Source organism: Ictidomys tridecemlineatus, chromosome 5 (assembly GCF_052094955.1).
Source record: "Ictidomys tridecemlineatus isolate mIctTri1 chromosome 5, mIctTri1.hap1, whole genome shotgun sequence".
Lineage (NCBI taxonomy): Eukaryota > Metazoa > Chordata > Mammalia > Rodentia > Sciuridae > Ictidomys > Ictidomys tridecemlineatus.
Window position 1 is genome coordinate 106,508,085 of NC_135481.1, and position 19,170 is coordinate 106,527,254.

The following is a 19,170-nucleotide window of genomic DNA, read 5'->3' on the forward strand; positions in this document are numbered from 1 at the left end:
CAGCTTTCCTCTCCAAATTGCACTCAACGTCACACTTGCTTAGAAAGCTAACTATGAAATTCCAGAAAAGGAAAATGCTGAATCTTCCTCAAAATGACTTTTTATTATAATTCATAAGCAGTTATTAAAAACTAATAACTTTTAGTTCTAACACACACTCTGGAAAAAAGTAAGCATAAGGAACTATAATTAGAATTATACTGTAATAGAAAAAAGCATATTATACTGATTTTGATACACCAATAATACTCAGTGAATCCAGGCAGTATTTCAGAAACAATAACTAAAATGAAAATATTCAAAGAGCCTGCCTAAATTTGGATTTGATTATAATTTATTTAAGAACAAAGTCTTTTCCCAGTCCTGATATTTTTCAAACTTTGTTGGATGAATCTTTTAAGAAAAGATTAATATATGTGAAGATAAATATTCATCATGTCTAATTCTGAAACACAGTCATATTTGACAAAGTTTTTATCAGTTGAAGTTGACTATTGAAAGTAATCCCTAAATCTAGACATGATAATTCGTAACCAGTACCCAACTGACTTAACAAATTCTTATCTGAGATATAGCACATAAAAACATTAAAGATGGTGCAGCAGGAATATCTAAGCTATGTCAGAACCAGCTATCTAGACAAAGATGAGTCACCTGAGCACTAAGCTTCAATCTCATTTCAAAATTGAGAATAATAATAGCCACTTTAAGTTCATTGACTTACTGGAGAAATTAATATACTGTATTTGAAATATTGAGTCAATAGGTAAGAAATTATAATAATACAAGTCTCAACTAATCCCCCAATGTTATAATTTTCAAAGTAGAGAATTTTATCATCTGAGTAAGAATATCCTGTAAATTTTTTACTTTTGGGCATTCCTGACATGCACAATATTTCTTTGCAATCATATTTCTCTACTCTAAAGATTTGCCCTATTTAACAGTAAGTAACCCTGATGATCTTGATGAGTTAGTGGTAAATGAGGCAGTAAGATTTGATCTTCAATGATAATTGAAGAGAATTTGAAATTGACCTTATTTCAGAAATTATATAAACCCTAGAACTCTCAATATTTTAACATCTTGATGACTTTGAAAACATTGAATCTAATTACCCCCACCAAAGAAACTCATCAATATATTATTTTCCTAATAATCATGTTTGCACTGAAATGAAGTGTCTGCAAGACTTTATAGACTTGATTTTTGCAGTTTCCCATGAGACTATAAGCATTCTAAAATAGAAAGCTTAAAAAAATAAAATAAAAAATGCAAAACAAATACTCAAGTGCTTAACAACAACTACTATCTTAAAGTCAAGATCAGTATACGTTAGAGAAAATCTTAAATTATTAAACGGTTGATGAAGCCCAACTACGCTGTTTTTTAGTATACTGATTAACTTGAAAATATCCTTAAGTGGAAGATTTTTGGAGCATCATTTAATTAGAATTAAAGAATGATGCTGATTTTACCAGGTTGTCCAAGGAAACTGTCAGGTGTGGGCCATCAAAATAAGTGAATTTGTCCTGTGAAATATGAGTGAATTTTAGGACGGAATTGTTCCTGTTAGCTTGCTTACTTATAATACGTTGGATCATGGTGAATCCCTGAGATTTGAAGACAAGGGATAAATAAGTACTCTTATTCTTTCATTTTTTTTTTTTGTTTTTAAAACACCTATTCCTAATTACCATCATCTTCCTGATTAAATAGTTCCTATGGTATTTGGCCTGGGACAGTATGGTTATCAAAGGGACAAACCTGTTTACATGGAGAAGGTGAACACAAACTAACAGGATGTCACTTTGCTCACAGAACTGTGAATCTTGGTAGATTTTTGTTAGACTCGTAGCTAAGCAATTATACACAGATTTACAACCTTGACAGAATAGCTACCAGATATCATTTAGAATCACTTGCTAGACTCATTTATTTATTATAGATTTAGGACTAGAAATAAATGATAACCATAAGTAAATTTTGTTTTCTTCTTCAGACTCAGCACAACAGAGGTCTTCAGGAATGTGGCATGGGTGGAGACTGACACTGATCACTAAGGTGATCATAATATTACCTGTCACAGTTTTTTATGATAAATAAGTCAGGCAACATATTTAAAGGGTTGAGTAATATTAGCTCAAATCATTATTTACAATTCAATCCTGTTTTAACAATGCACTGTACTGTAGCTGTGCTGCTCTTTGAACTGTCTGTATGGGTTAGGAAAACATTCTAGAAGCAGACACACCCAGGCTTTGAAATCTGACTTTGCTACTGACTACTTTTCTGATGTTACCAGGCTATTTTAATCTCAGGTCTTACCAGAACCTATTGTGCAGCCGAAACGAAAGACTTAGTGTGATTGATTAACAGAGTTACTTGTTTGAGAAGCTCTCAATACATCCTCTCAGCCTGCCATCATTGGCATTATCTGTGTCTTCCTCATACAAACATAAATCATATGCTTTTGACAGAGAACAGAAAGGGTATGTTTTATAAATCAATATATGAAACCTAACAGATGCCAAAGACTCAAGAAAAGATAATATTTCAAAAGAGTCACTTCAACCAGTAGTTGTATAATTGTAACCTGTAGTTGTACAATATTTCAAAAGAGTCACTTCAACCTGTAGTTGTGTAAGATGCTGGATCCCTCTTTAGAAAAACTATAAGACAAAGATGTCCATGATTTTCATTATCTATTCCTTTCCCTTCATTTACGTTAGGTATCTAGGTCCTTTTGATTATTTAATTCTTCCTCCAGAAAAAAAAAGTGATTTGATCACCTACTTCATCAGGAGGTATAATAATGACAGAATTTATACTATGAACATGCCCCAACTAAGCCCAAAGTTTCTAATTCTTATGTTGTAACTTGGGTTGTTTGCAAAGTAGCTTGGGAGGTATTACAGCACTGAAGTCATTGGGATAGCAGTCTTGTGCTTTGATGTAGGGTAATCTCAATTCACAGCTTTATATAGAAAGTTTTGAATACATTATGTGTTTGTCCTTAGTAACAGTTCCCAAAGTAAACCTATTCCACCGAGTCTCTTGTAATAATAGGTAGACGAGGAGGTGTAAGAGGAAGTTGGTGGATAAGACTATGAAGGAATATTACTCAAGAGGAGAACAAACAGGTTGTCTTGGTGGGTTTTTTTCCCCTCCTTACATTCTGTTTCTCTGCCTGGTACTCCAGTATGATCACTGATGCACCAACAGTTATAAAATAATTCTGAGGCTTGAAGTCACATATGAAAAAACAAAAAATGAAAAGACAGTAAAAAGTTGCCTGGATGTGGAGCTACCATACCTACCCTTGACTGCATACCTAGAGTTCCTGTAACATGAGATGGAAATGAATGTCTATTTTATTCAAGGGACTGCTATTCTGAATTCTAGGAGTCAACACAACTCCCTACTAATGTAAGAATTTGTCTATGTGCACCTTGTGATATCACTACTGCAGCTGACTGGGATGGAAAACATAAAGACCTAATCACAAAGGATAGAGACTGAGCTACAGTGGCTATGCAAATAAGACACAGCATCAAGGGGTCTAATCAGTTTCACATGGCTTAGTTATCTAGACAGATGCAAGTATGCAGAAAATTGGCTGGCAGTAGAAATGTGAGTGTATGCAAAAAGCCTGCTGCCAAAGGATGAAAGCTCTCTTAGGTGTGGTGGATGAAAGAAGGCCACAAATTATTTGAGATATCTCCCTTTGAGAAAAGGGGTCTATATGTCCTCTCGAGTCTAGGCACACTTTGTGACTACCTTAACAGAACAGGGCAGAAGGGATGCCTTGCAGTTGCAGGCCTCAGCCTTTAGAGACAGGTAGTCTTCCCTCCTAGCATATTTTTTCTTACTTAGGACACTTGTGAAAGATGTCCTAGGATCTCATGGGGGAGCCTGCAATCAGGTAGAGAGGGAGAGGGCTCAGCTCAGCCCTGGTGCCAGGCAGCCATCATGGTGATGTTATCATGTGTGACAGTAAGCAGTGCTATCTTGGACTTCCAGTCCAGCTCAGGTGTGAGCTGCAAATCAAGAAAGACCATGTGGAGAGGAATTGTCTTGCCAAACCCCACACAAATTCCTGTCCTCATGACATATAATAAAATGATTGCCTTCTTAAGCCACTAAGATGGGGGGGGCATTTTTATGTAGTATCAGAAAATTGGAACATGGGGCAAAAAAAACAGCAAGAACCGAGTCTCAAAACAGAACACTGACTGGCTCTCACTGAGAAGACCAGAGAACGAATCAAAATAACTTGGTGGTGTAGTCTTTCTTCTTTCTTTCTTTCTTTCTTTCTTTCTTTCTTTCTTTCTTTCTTTCTTTCTTTCTTTCTTTCTTTCTTTCTTTCTTTCTTTCTTTCCTTCCTTCCTTCCTTCCTTCCTTCCTTCCTTCCTTCTTTCTTTCTTTCTTTCTTTCTTCTCTCTTTTTTTTTCTTTTTTGTCAGCTGAATTAGAGCAATTCATTTCAGTCATGGGAATATGATATGTATCTTTTTTTTTCCCAGTTCATTAGCCTAAAATGCACAGCAGCCTAGAACAAGGGAGGTATGTATAAGCAAGTGTGCAAGAAAAATGCCAGAACCCAAGATACGAAATCAGGATCTGAGAATATGACAGTGGCAAGCTCCACAATGGGTGGATGAATGGAAAGTCTATAAGAAATAGCTGAGAAGATGAGATAGGCCTGAGGAGGCCAAGGGAAACTTTTGAGCAAATTTAGCTACAGGTTCCAGAAAATAAGGGAGAAAGGCAACTCGTTAGGTATGAAAGGTGGAATGTACCAGCAAATTAAATATTCAGGTAAAATTTACATTAGTGATATTTAATCAATCTTGGCAGCAATAAAGCCTTTTAATTTCATTTCAGTCTTTGACAAAGGGCTAATTAGGGTTCTAGTGTTGGATAGGCTTCTTCCACTTAATAAATCTAAGCCTTGATTTTCTCATCTACAGCACCTACCTCAAAAATATAATAAATTCAGAATAATAGTTCTTGGCCAATACATAGCACACATTAAATACCCAATGAACATTAGCTTTATAAAAGAAATAATGGCATTCAAAGGGGCATGGGAAGAATGGCCCAGAATAGAGAGGCACTGATTTTTTTTTTTTTTTTTTTTTTTTTTGTAGAGAAAAGGGAAGGAGAGATTTGAGGAGACTAAGCCAGTGAATTGAGAGAAGCAGAGATGGGGCAACCAGGGGAGCTAACTGCATTCCCTGCCCTTGTGTCCTAGACCTCCCAGACTCTCCTATTGCTCATTCCTGAAGGAATTGTTCAGACTCCTGAGAAACACAGGAACAGAACTGAATATGAAGGATCTCAGTGTCTATATCTGGTGATTCCTGAAACAAGGTAGAGAGAGGAGCTCTTCTATGGCTTCTATTTAGCATCTGTTTAAGAGATTAACTCTAGGGAAGAAAGAAGGACATTTAGTAGCAGTTAGGGTAGACTCAGTGGAACCCTCAAAAACTGGGAGAATAAACACCAAATTAAGGACCTCATTTTTTTTTTTTTCATTACAGCCTTGAAAAGAATATTGGGCATAGGCTGCGGGTAAAGCATATGGACTAAGGCTGCTCAGGGCTTCTTAAGAATATGAAAGGCTTTCCATCTGGGTGCAGAGATGATCCACAATGGCCTATTAATGAAAGCTACTTTTTAAAAAGCAATACTATTATATGAACATAAGATTTGGGGCCATTTTTATGTAGTATCAGAAAATTGGAACATGGGGCAAATAAACCAGCAAGAGCTAAGTTTCAAGACAGAACATTGAATCTCACTTGAGAGACCAGAGAAATAGTCAAAATAACTTGATGGTATTATTCTGCTTCATCAGCTGAATGAAAGAGGAGTATTTTACATAACTTCAAGGCTCATAAGTAGAGAAATTTGAAGATGGAAAGCCATCAGGAAGCCAGACAACACCTCCCATTCCTGACCTTTTCTCTGTCCACCTACTTTATGCCTCTTCCTGTGTTCTAGTTTAGTTCAAATTTCATTTCTATGTCTTCTGCTTGATACATGAGTTGCCTCTGATTCTCAAACCTACTTACCCATGAAAAAGAATAAAATACACACCCACACACACACAATGGACTCAACTCTGCAAGGTGAACAGTTCTCAGAGAGAGAGAGAACACTCATGAGTTGAGAGTTGTGCTTAAACAACACAACATGTGCTTACATAACACTCCATTGTACCATGATGAACACAACCTACCATTTAAGGGTATGAGTCACATTGTATGTGTGATATCTTCGCACTTAAGTGTACGTGAAAGTGAAATCACAAAAACAAGCTCAACAATGTTTGGTTCATGTTATTTTTTTTGATTGCATTCTGGAGCTGTACAAAATGTCCAAATTATTCCATGATTCTATTGACTTATGATGAATGATCATCCTCTCAAACACTTTTGGACTTTTAATTTTCTTCATCGGAACAAATTTTTACACTACAGTTATTATTTTTTTCATATTTTTTAAGGGAAGGATTAAATTAGAAAATGTGAGGAAACTCTTGTTGTAATTCAACTTTATGTACCTTTAATGTAATCTGTAGGTAGGAATCAGTATTTGTAATTTTCTTTCCCGTATTAAAAGGCTCATGTGTAATTGGAAGCCACTTCAATATCAGTCTAAAAGAATAGTAATAGTCCATTTGTAAGAATGTCTTATTTTTCTCAAAATCCAAATCACTTCTATTACTTCTATGTGCTTACTGCTGTGCTGGTAAGGAGCGGGATTCCAGAGCTAGTCACTTCATTCTTATGAGGTTCTGCAAATCCCCAGAGAGTTGTTACCTTTGGAACCCAAGATGGTATTATTCTGTTTCATCAGCTGAATGAAAGAGGAGTGTTTTACATAACTTCAAGGCTGATAAGTAGACAAGAAGTTGTCCCAGTGAATCAGCATTAGTCTTTTATTTAGAATAGCAACATTGCATATGTCACTTGGGACTTTCTTGTGTTTCTGTGCATGCAATTGTCGAAATTCATTGCCTTTCCTTGTTCTGACAATTGAGTTAGAAATTACCCAAGCACACATTTGGAGAGAGATTATACAAGACGATTCATGTGTAGTGTAACGATTTGATAACAGAAATGTTTCTGTTATTTGGAAACTCTAATGATGTTTCCAACTATGATGAATATGTGCAATCGAAAAGTTCATTTTTTTTTATTCGTGTGGTAACTTTCAGTGTATTAATTCAGCTACCTGAGACTCTGGCAGCTGTGAGAAGTTGGAGAATTCTGGATAAAGAACAATGGATGAAGCACCATTTCATGTTATATTTACCTATCAGCTATCACATTACTCTCTTCTTGATAATACCTGAGTCTTTTTTACTTCCCCTTCTGGATTTTAGATGCTTTAGTTGGTTCATGTCTAAGGGACAGGAAGGCTGAAATGTGAAACCCCACCCTGTACACTCTGTCCTTTTCCGTTCTTTAACTAGGAGGGGAAGCTGGAAACTTCAGTAACACCGTGTTTCAATTATTTTTATTTTAGACCACATGGGCAGAGACTGCTCACCACTGTTTGACAGGATGTTGCTGTGTCCTCTTGGTAGGGGTCCACTGCTCTTCAAAGAAAGAGAATTGGATTCTTTTGACTCAAAAAAAAAAAAAAATGTCAGCCACCCACATGCAGGCAACACCTCACAGGGATACATGTCTGGATGAGAACTTTAGAATGAAGCTTGCTTTTCAATTATTTTCTCTTGTTGAAGAGCAAAATATATTATTATATGTGCTTTCCAGGAGCTCACCTCTTAACATTATGAATGCTGTAGAGCCATTAGTTTTCTTATCTAAAAACTCCAAAGTCAAGAGTAGTTGGGAACTCAGAATTTCTCAGATTGTGTACTCTGCATATTCCATAATATACCAAAGAGATCTTGGTAGGGCCAGAGTAAAGGATATTCATAATTCTGCAGCAAAATATGAGCCCAGTCATATTAAAAAAGAGAGTCAAAGATTTAAAACACACATCAAGTCAAATTTCTACAAAAATTAGTTCAGAAGAGATCAGATTTTGCCTTTAACTAGACTGTAAAAGTCTGTGTTCAGATGTGTTTGGATTCTAAAATTACAAGAAAGAGATTGTGAACCCATAGTTGTGTTTCAAGTCTATTGCAGGTGATTATAAACATGGAAATAGTGACTGCTTGAATGAATGAGTATGTAAATGAATGATCTTTCCCTTATAGTGTAGAAAATCAAGAGGACAAAATATTTTGTGATTTAATAGGAAGGTTTACATGTATAAGCAGGTTCTAAAGGCAAAATAGTCCCAAAGGCAGTAATTCATTTTCATAACCCATTACTGTAAACAGCATTTGAGACCAGGGTACTTACTCATCTTCACATTTCATATTAGATCCAGTATATCTTGAACTAACTTCTATCTCTGACTACATTTCTAACATTTTTCCTTAAACTTTTTAACAACCTTTAAATACAGTTACATTTCCACCCAAGAAGATGTGAAATGTAGGAAAATGAATGGTTCTGAGTGCAGCTATTCTTCTGCAAATGTTATTGATTTTGAAGAGATTTCCCCCCAGTGTTTAGTTGTAAGAAATGTCTTTGGTTTACGAAGTTTGAAAGTTCATAACATCCTTTGCAATTCTTTCATTTGAAGAGCATTCCACACAATTAAGGAGAAGTTATGCTTTGGAGATTGATTTCATTGTTTGTTGGATAGAATTCAGAGAATGAACATGTCAAGAGCATGCTGGAATCACTTATATGTGTTCTCTTCACCCCAGAGAATTCTCTTATGTTATAAAATTGTCTTTCACACCTTTCTCCCAGCCTATCCACCGGGAGAGCTCTTCCAGGGATCTTCTATCTCCTGGCTTGCCCAGAACCACCTTGGATTACATATCTTGTATCACCTGTTTATTAAATGTGCTCTCACCCACTCTTAAAATAGAATCATAGTTTAGATAAAAATTATATAGTCACTTGATTAATTTAAATTTTCACATCTTTCCCATAAATTCATGCCTTCTTTTAACTTTTTCTTTTCTTTCATTTTTTTGGGCTATAGATAAACACAATATCCTTATTTTGTTTATTTTTACATAGTGCTGAGGATCAAACCCAGTGCCTCACATGTGAGAGACAAGCACTCTATCACTGAGCCACACCCCAGCCCTCACTGAGCCACAACCCCAGCCCTCTTAACTTTACTAGGGTGTCACATGTTGGATATTACTGGTTTATGTGACTATATTAAAGTCTATTTTCTAACAATACCTAGCCTCCTATGGAATGGGTTCATAAGTAATTTTAATTGTTTCATAAACTATATTCCTCTTCCCTTTGGGGGGGAACTCTTCACTTGCAAGATGTTTTAAAATATGTTTTTACCATTTACCAAAGTTCTGCACTGAATCATTATTTTTCCCATAAATACAAGGCCACAGGCATTCCAATCAGCATATGTGTAAGTTCAGTGTGACACAAGAATTGAACACTCCCAAAAGGTTTGTACTGCACGGCCACATGAAAGGCATCTTCTTTCCCAACAACCAGCCTGTTCCAGTATCCTCAGAGTCTGCCAAGATGAATAGAGGTAGGAAAGCCATGTGGTCACACTAAGCCTATTTATTAAGGAGTAGAATGGAGAGGAAGAAGTGCTGGGAAAATGGGAGAGACAATGCTGTCCTGATGCTGATACAATACGGGAACTTTTCCTATTTCCCCCTCTAGGAAGAGAGCAAGAATTAGTGAAACAGATTGATGTCTCTGCTTTTATCTACAGAATTTACGATGTGTTTTCTAGTGTGAAATGAATAAAGCATTCAAGGAGAGATGGAGGGGTCCGTAGTTCAGGTATATTTCTTTATTTTTAAAAGAAAAAAAAAACATTATATGTCACTAGATGGCTTCAATCACTACATCCACATTTTGTCATTAAAACTGGAAAATGAACCCATTGGCTAAAGTTCTTGGCTCCCAGAAACACATCCATTTACTACTAAACAGATTAATCCCCTTACCTGGAGTGGGAGACAGAAAGATTAACTATATGGAATTTGCTGTTACAGCCAGCAGAATGAGGCTTTGTCCAAAAGAAGGGAGTTTCCTCAACATGGACGCTCTATGGAAATATTCCAGACCTCCATGCTCCACATTCAAAGCCAGTAGGATTTGCAGACGAGTGCCGGCTAGTAATACCTACAATTCCATTAGGTTTAGTGGATAAAACCAACACTATCCAAATTCCTTGTGAATCTTAAACATTTTCATGAATATCATAGCCACCAAAGCACCAAAAAGAATGATTCAACAAAGCAAAAGCACTCCTACGAAAAAAGAGCATGTCTTTGGTTTGTTTCTAAAATAGATGCAAAAAATAATGGCCCAACTGTCCTGGTTTCCCAAGAATCAAGCATTTATACCTGGACAGTATGATAGATTAGTGATATATTGACTGGGCTTTGCTAACTCAAAATCAGGATTGATGGTTTGTCAAATATGAGTTTATAAGTAGAATAAAAAATGAGGGGTTAAGCAAGAAAATTCCAGACATATGTTGACCTGAGATCCTTCAGTCTAAATAAGTCATTTTTTTTTAAAGGGAGGAAACTGAGGTAAACAAAGTAGTTACTTACAGACGAGGCTGGAACTAGTTCCCGTTCTGCTCTACATTATTCCAGAGGGGAAATAATATCCAAGTGCCAATGTCATGAATACATCAAGTAATCAGAACACCAGGGAGAAGAAAACAATGTTCACAGTCAGGGGAAAGGCAAAGGTAGCTCCTGGCTGTAAATACAAGAGAGAGAAATAGAAGAGGATGATTTTCTCCTCAGACTCAGCAGGGAAATTATCTAAGAGGAAGCCAAAAGCATGCAAATGTGATTGGGTGCTGAATGCAAAGGATTTTGAAAGAGCCTGAGTAGGAGCCAGTGGCTGGGGTCTTAATGAGCTCCGGGTGGATTCTGCAGGGCTAGGGGAACAGGAAAGGAAAAGTGTTCAGGGCTGCTCAAACAATTGCTGGGGCTGTGAAGTATCCGAGGAGTTCCACAGACACAAAAGGGCTCATCATTTGATGTTCGCTTTTCCAATTCTGCGAAAACTAAAAGCACTTCTGTGGGAAGGCATGCCTCCCACCCCTTTCCTTTTAGTAATTCTTGTGGAAAGTTCATTTCCCGTCACTCCCTTTTAGCACCAGAAATATTCTGCATCGTAACATATTGATGACATTCTACTCATATTTTCTGAGTAGAGAGCAGGCTTTGAATGTGTCTTTTTAGGTGTTTTCATGTTGGGGCTCAGTTATTTGGAATTACAGAAACACCAAGTGAGAAGGTTACTAGCTTAGAGACCAGTAGCCTAATAATTCTCAGCCAAGGGTGAGTTTGCCTCTGCCCTTGAACATTGGAGAGTCTGGGGGTATTTTAGAGAATCACATTTGAGTGGGACTTTCATTAGTGTACGGTGGTCAAGGCCAGGCAGTCTGTTAAACACCCCATAAGCATCACACAGCATCTTCCAAAAAGTATGACCCTGAGTGACAAGAGTGTCTAGCCTGGGAAATCCTTCTGAATGATTTTGTCTTATTCAGTGTAGGGACACTAAGGAGATCAAGGGAGGCAGGATGTTGAGCCCAAGATTGAACACTTGGTCTCCTGACTCCCTTCCTGATGCTCTTTCATGGGGTTATTGAAATTATTGCATTTTTTTGTTAATGCTGAAGATTGATTCTGATTTTCTATCTATAATTTTCAATATTTCTAAAAGAAACAAACTCCATTCCATTCTCTCAAATTAGTTAAGCAACTCTGAAAAATGATTCATTTGCCTTAAAAAAATAAGAAATATTAAGGGGATTGAGTTATATACTGTGCACTCGTTGGTTTCTCATGAGCCACTGAAGGAGAATAAAGAAGGGATCATTGGGTAATTTTCAGTTCTATGACAAATAATATATACACAAAATATAGAGTGAGCTTTCTCCAATTTAGATTTTAGAAATAAAATCTCACTCTTTCAAAGCAATAGTGGGGAATGTTGACTTTAAGTCAATTCCCTTGTTTTTTTTTTTTTTTTTCCCCTTCCTTAACAAATTGCTTCTAAGGCACTGGATCATTCCCTCCTATCTCTTCTTTTTGGCTTTCTGTGCAGGGAAGATAAATATACAAGTTCCCATCACTGGAACTTTAATAACCCCTGTTCCTTGGCCTGCCTGCAGCCCTAAAACTGCATGAGTCAGCAGATGTTCAAAAAAGACAATCTCAATAAAAATTTACTCTTACAAGTTTCAGAAGATTTTAGTCCTGGATAGAAATTTTGGGGATCTGGATGACCTTGTGCCTTGTACTTTGAACTTCATCACAGTCATCTGCATCTAAAAACACCCATCTTGAAGAGCCAGGAACATGGATTAAGCACAGTGGAGCACATTTCCATGTTTCCTGACCTCTCATGGTCCAGGTCCCTCCCAGGTATCAACTTGTTGAATTTACAAAGGGAATGATTTCTGTTTTCTTTATGAGGTAGCTCCTGAGTATCTTCTAAATTTTTTGCTTAAAGGGATATATGGGGCCTAGATTTTAGCCTTATTTCAGCTTTAATACAAACATATTAATCATTCACCTAAAATATATGTCCCTAAGAAGTCTAATGATTAATAATATTTAATAATTAAGTGTTACTTAATTATAATTAAATATTATCTTCCACAACATGTCATCTACTCCAATATCTTCCCCAATATGTCATCATCAATATGTCACCTACCACATAGCAGTGCTCAAGTATTATTTACTACATGAATAAATCTAAATGTTCCAATTCCCATTGGGACCCTAAAGAACAAGATAGAAGAATGTTAACCTATGAATATTTAATTCAAGAACAACTTTTGCAAGTATTTGGAGTGCAATTAAATAGTTCCTGAAATGAATAATACTAATTTAAAAAATGGAATTCTGAATCTTTGGTTTCCAGTATAAGACACTGATTGTTTGCAGAGTTAAAAGCCTTAAGCCGTGACAGACTAATTATTACCTTTTGTCATTTGGAAAGCATTGCATTGTAGGTGAGTTCAATCATCACCTTTGGAATGTGACCCTGGCCATTTCCTTCCTCCTTCCTTCATCAGGTCAATGTGCAGTGGCATCACAGAGCCTGGAGTCAGGTTGCCTTAGTTCAGTGCTAGTTCTGCCCCTTAAGAGTTGTTTCCACCTGATAAAATGCATAATTCCTTTTGTAGGTAAGTTCTTGATCAAGTGGTGATAGACAATGGATATCTAGGACATCAATTTTCTGTATGGATATTAAATGAGTTAGTATGGCTAAAGCACACAGAATAATACATGGCACACAAATTATGGCATTAACCATAATTCTCAATCCATTATGCATGGTGTTCCCACAGATGCACAAACAACTAATTCCTAGGATGTTCCCAAATTTAGTTTTTGAAATCCATGGGGGTTACTTAAGGCTCCTTCCCACTTTTTTTTTCCTCAGCGCCTTGCTCATTGTGGAAAATACTGCCCCAGTCTTCCAACATAATATTAAGCTCCTATAGGCCAGCTACTGCTCTAGGAGCTGAGAATTCTGAAGAAATTGTTGCAAAAAATACACCCTGGTGAAGTTACCAGTAAATGGAAGGGACAGGAAATTCAATGGACAGAAACAATGAGATGCAACAAGTTTAAATGGAAAGTGTGGCTTTGGTCTCTCTGGGCTACTATAACAATAGAGCAAAGATTGGGAAACTCACAGAAAATTTTCTCCCAATTTGGGAGGCTGAGAAGTCTGAGCTCAGAAGAACCTCGTAGTTGGGTTCTAGTGAGAATCTGTTTTCTGATTTGCACATGGCCCTTTTCTTGTCCTGGCATTGCACAGAAGACAGTGGAAAGAAGAAGCGATTGTTCTTGTATCTCTTCTTAAAAGGACACTAATCCCATTCATGAGGAATCCCCCCTCAGAATCGAATGGCCTCCCATAGGGTCCACTTCTAGATTCCATCACATTGTGGATTAGGCTTCAACAAACAAATTCGAAGAGGACATAAACTCAGTCTATAGCAAGTATAAAATATACATGAAAATGAATATGGCACTACTGGAGAGAGCGACAGGTTACCTGCTAGCCCAGTTGGTTGTTGCAGGTTTGCATGGAAGCCTGTGGAATGCTGGCATGAACGTAAAGAATAGGAGGGTTGCAAGGAGGGATGGAGGAGAGCCAGACACAACTTTTGCAAAGGAGGTAGCAGTTGGATTAGCAGAAGGTGGAAAGGAAGTGATCAGTGCAGTTTCTTAGTTTTCTTGAAGGTGAGAGCTTTGAAGAGGGGGAGCTTCTTTGGGAGGAATTAACTGCATATGTTAATCCCCAGATTTAAGAGAGAGCATGACCCATTTCAAAAACCAAATTCTTATCTTTAAGGTGCCATGAACTTGGTAAGAATGTGCTAGAAATAAATATTATTCAATGTATGTTGTTGTTTTTATGTTATTTTCAAATTTTTGAACCACAGCATACATTTATCTATTCCATCACTCATCACTTTCTCATTCAGTAGAATCCACATGAGTTTATCCTTTCAAATATTCACAAACCAAAAACTGCTTTGGACATTGCCAGTTATATATACACCCTAATGATCGCACATTGCTTGTCACAAGTCTTGCTTACAATCAGAATGTCTTTAACACTTTTAAGGCAGAATGCATGATTTTAATGTATATAGAATAATATTAGTGATTCTTTGGTTTCCAATATTTTGAGCATATATTTACATTTGTTGCTTTAACTCAATTATTTATATGTGGAAGTTGAACAGCTTCTATTGAAATTCAGGTAAAAACATTAAAGAGATAGGTATACATGGTTACATAGTCTGAATGGTAATTTATCATAGCATATGAATTGATCATACCTATATTTCTAACCTATGAAAATTCTGATTTATTTGAAATACTATTCTATTTAAATTGCATGATATGGCATATGATAAGACATTCCTCTACACACAAAATAACATTTTATTTCAAGGCTGCTTGATCTTTCTGAAGGGTTTTATTCAATAATGAGGGATCCACATTTTAAGGAATTATTCAAGTGTGTGAAGTTATTTTATCAGTCAAGATCCAATTGAGAGTGAAAGACTTCCATTTTTAAAAAAGTATAATATAAAAAAATATTAATTTTGCTGGAGGGGTAATTATAATGTTTTGGAGAAAAGCTCTCAAGAATACTCAAAGACTGAGAGTCCTCAATAGAGGAACAACCGGAAAGGCAGAATTAGGGGCAGAGAAGGGTCCTCAACAGTGAGATTCAAAACTCATTGTAGAAGGTATGATTACAGTGCATGGAATGATGAAGAAGTTACTCAGACCCAGACCAGAACTGGACCAGACATCAGGGAAGTACCAAACATCTTTTAGAGGTGTAGGAAGTAATAAGACTAAAGGAGTGAACCCAGAGGTCTCCAGAAGTCAGTTTACCTGCAGGATGTCACAAGGCCTGGGGTGCATGCTGGCTATTTTGAGAGAACTAAAGGGAGGGGATTGGCAGGCTTGATCATGGACTTCAAGCTAGAAAAGAGCATGCCTTAGAAAAGAGCATCTTTGGCTTGGTGTAAAAGAGCATCTTTGGCTTGGCTCAGATAAAACAGAAAATCTAAGACCTTACTTTTAATATAAAAGTTATGCTTATTCATGACCCTTGACATGTTCATTTTTCTTAATGAACACTAAACCACATTTGTAACATGAAGGCTGATATAACTTGCTGGTATTCATTGGAGGAAGATATAATGGAGAATGAGAATGGCAGGGGCAAGGTGGTAGCTGGGATTGACAAGGGCCACAATGCATCTGCACACAAGTTCTGTGTGGTTTTCTTAGCCACACTGGTTGTAATCACTGATCAAACCACAATACTCTGGCATGAATATTTTTTTTTCAGTTATCATTATTGAGGTTTGAAAGAAGCAAGGTCCTTTTCAAAAGGCAAGGAGATGCAAATGCCTGGGAAGGAATCTCACCAGCAATATCTGGAACATGGGAGGTGGGTATTACAAATATCCTCGTTATTAATATTTTTTATTTCAAATCACTTAGAGTTCTGATTTTCCTTATTGCCATCAAAGTATTCTGAGCTATTCAATGTTTATTTAAGCAAGATTTTGCTGCAGAATTGTGCAATCGACCAAAGACTGGACACACCCGGACATAAATTCCTCAAATAACAAACTGCTTAGGTTGTTTGTCCAGGAAAAGCCTGCAGAATCCACGCAAGGATGGTTTGAAATCTGCTTTTCAATAGTGGACATGCACAGAAGCAGCCAGGTCATCCAGCTGATGACCTTCCGAAGCCTCAAGCTCAAAATCCCCCAGGCAGAAAGAGATAACTCCCCACCCCACCAAATTAACAGGTGAACTGTGAAGAGGGTGATCACTGTCTACACTGCACAAAACCCTGGACTTTCCCCTCCTACCCAAGCCTTAAGCTGTGTCTACCTTCAAGTTTCCCCATAGTAATGGAAGGCAGACCCAGCTTGCAACTCCAGGGCTCCAGGCCCACTGATCACAATCAAGACCCTTGTTTCTGTAAAAACAGTGCCAGAGGACTGGTCTCTATGACTGCTGAGAAGCAAGCCCATGCACAATTGTCCCACCTTTAGATACAATTATATACTTCTTTCATTAACTTTCTTCTTCTGTTCTTTGTTTTTCCACTTTTAAGCTCATTCCTCTAACTCTCCCCTTTCTAATTTAAAACAGAATTTCTAATTTAAAACGGAATGAATACTTAAATGTAAGTAAATCTAAATATGTAAATATTTAAAAACATTTAAACTAAATATTTCAATAACATTGCAATGATTATTGCAGGAAATTATTTTGAAACACTTCACACCTACTAATTTATTTAAGTTTCATAAAAACCTCACAAAATGGATGCTTTAATTATCTGTTTAACATATAAAGGAACTGAGGCACAGAAGATTAGCCCAAGTTACATAGCAACTAAGATGATCCAGGTTGGATCTGAGTTTGGTTAACTTTGGCTATGCAATCATTGCTCCTAATGACAGAATATCACCACTTTGAGAGTCTAGTAAATGAAACAGTTGTGACATTATCACAAAATCTGATGATAAAATCTTGTTTTTAAACATTCTACATCAAAGAATCTAATTATCAAATAGTTGGCTTTTCTAAATATATCTCTATGATTATAATTTGGAACACAGCACTTATCTGAAAATTTAAATGAAACCAAATATCAGGTCATAAGTTATTCATTGGCACAGATTAAGCTAGCTAGCTTCCTTTTTTCTTCCTTTCTTTTCTTTCAATTTTGAACATCATTTAATCTGCATTTGTGAAAAGATTTAGGTTTAGCACATTGAGTGTGTCTTGGTCAGCTTGGTTATTTAATGTTTTATTTTATTTTATGTTTTAAAGGGGGATCTCAATGGAAATTGTAAAAATTGTTAGATTAGACCAGCCACTGGGATGCTTCAATTCTTTCTTTAAAAGGATATTACTGAGGATGGGCATCCTTTGGTCATATACAATCATACAGTGAAATGATCTGCATACCTGTGTGTGTGTCATTTCTAAAAGAAAAAGTAGAAAGTAAAAATTAGCCGACTTAATCTTGATATGCACAAAGGGCAATTGGAAGACTGAATAATTAAGTAAAATGAATGAAATTGCTCAGGCAGTCAATACTCTGTGCGCGCCTTGTTCGAGGAATGAGGGCAGAGTGGAAATGAAGGCTGAAATGAAACTTCTCAGCTGGTATATTAAATCTTACTCAAGAAATTTGTAAATTTGCATTTCCACAGTGGGAACAGCTCATGCTCAGTAAGCAAGTTGATATAGGACAATCGTCACACTAACAATTCATAGAAGAGACCAGTGGCAGAGGTCAGCCTCATACCTTTCTTATTAAGCGAGGCAATGTTGTATAATAGCCTGGGATCCTTTCATTTTAAGCAAGAGAATAATCACTAAACAACCGAGGTCTAAAAAAAATAAAAGCCATGGAACAGACAGATATTACTGAATAGCTGGCCACTTCCTTTCTAAAATGAATAATTGCAGGCTTTTATTGGTTTAGTTTTCATCTGCTTGAGAACACTTCCCCCTTCTTTTTGGTAGGTTTGTTTGTTTTAAGACCAGCACCGCAGGGAGAACAGCAAAACACAGCTTTTCTGAAAAGTCTTTTGTGTCTGTTCATCTTGGCCGAAGAATTAATCCCAGACCTGACTGTTTATACGACAATGTTGATATCTGATTCTGTCACTCAAAAGAAAATAGGAAACTTTCTCTTGACATCAGTAATTCTCTTTCTCCCTGGCTTGGGTAAGATACAGACCTTATTCTAAATTCTATTCCTTCATAGGGAAGAATGGTTATGTATGATGATTTAAAATTCATATATTATTAACCGATCTTTGATTGTTTATTTGAAAATTCTTCAAAACCAGGTGAATTTTAAACCAAAAACTTCTCAATCTGGTCTTCTAATAACCTTTTATATTTCAAACTCTTTTGTCTGTTATGCACATTTTGTACTTCTATTTCTTTTCTTATTCATCCTGCTTCTAAACTCCTCCATCTGTGCTACTTGAAGTTCCTTTACTTTTAACAGAAGGCTACTTTTGACATACTAATATTATGAGCATTTTTGTAAAGAATAAATATGCAAATAAACAAGTATATCTTATCCTGCAGTGTCTTTTTACTTCATTAGTCACATTTAAAATTATAAAAATTAGGTTCAAAAATTACCAGATTCCATTGCCAAAAATGCATGAAGACAGCATATGAATCTGGAGCCACGTTGAGAAATATCTTACAAAATTTATGTTTAAAGAAAATGTTTGGAGAAACAAGGCTGTACTTAATCTATGAGTGCCCAGATTTGCTTCTTCATAAAATGCATGACTATTTTATCTAAGTGGAGGCCTCAGAAAATTTTGTGAACAGTAGTATAAAAAGACTTTTTAATGTATCAAATGTTACATAGAGCAAAAAAAAAGTTTTAAAAAGTGTCCAGAGTACTTGCTATGTATAATCTCCATGTACATATTTCACTTATAAATAGATGTCAATAGAAGGTTCTTTGAGTTTTATCTAAGCATCATAGTAAATTTC

General features: G+C 36.4%; 1 long non-coding RNA gene across 2 annotated transcripts in view; it reads left to right on the top strand.

Annotated features, from left to right (window-relative positions):
* LOC144377907 (uncharacterized) overlaps positions 1-16,943 on the top strand; it is a 49,084-nt gene extending 32,141 nt beyond the window's left edge. For both annotated transcript variants that reach the window (XR_013439184.1, XR_013439185.1), the window contains exon 4: positions 15,965-16,943. This is a non-coding gene — a long non-coding RNA (uncharacterized LOC144377907). The remainder of the gene's footprint in view (positions 1-15,964) is intronic.
* Positions 16,944-19,170: the final 2,227 nt, after the last annotated feature.